Source organism: Penaeus monodon, chromosome 23 (genome assembly GCF_015228065.2).
Source record: "Penaeus monodon isolate SGIC_2016 chromosome 23, NSTDA_Pmon_1, whole genome shotgun sequence".
NCBI classification, from domain to species: Eukaryota; Metazoa; Arthropoda; class Malacostraca; order Decapoda; family Penaeidae; genus Penaeus; species Penaeus monodon.
The window spans coordinates 31,441,406-31,441,761 of record NC_051408.1 but is presented as its reverse complement, the minus strand read 5'-3'; positions in this window follow the sequence as shown (position 1 = coordinate 31,441,761).

Below are 356 nucleotides of genomic sequence, written 5' to 3'. Positions count from 1 at the left end.
ACAATCAAATAACATCCCCTTTTTTTTACCTCTCATGAGTATCCATTATTTCCTCAACCGGCAACCTCACTTTGCATGAATTCCCTTCAAGCAAAACGGAGACGAAAAATCATGCACAGCGTTAGACGTCAAGAAACATATATAAAAGATACTTTCCTCTTTATCTTCTTTATTCATGGCCGACATCGCGTCCTATTGCATCTTGCAATAATTGAAAAGAAAACATGAAAGTGATTTTATGACCGTGATGTTGCAGTTATTTCCGTCTGTGCATTCTGTTCCTGCTTCGTTGACCTGGGTCAACGGGGAACTTTTGTCTATATAGTGTGGTGCGGACGATGATTCGGTTTGTAATT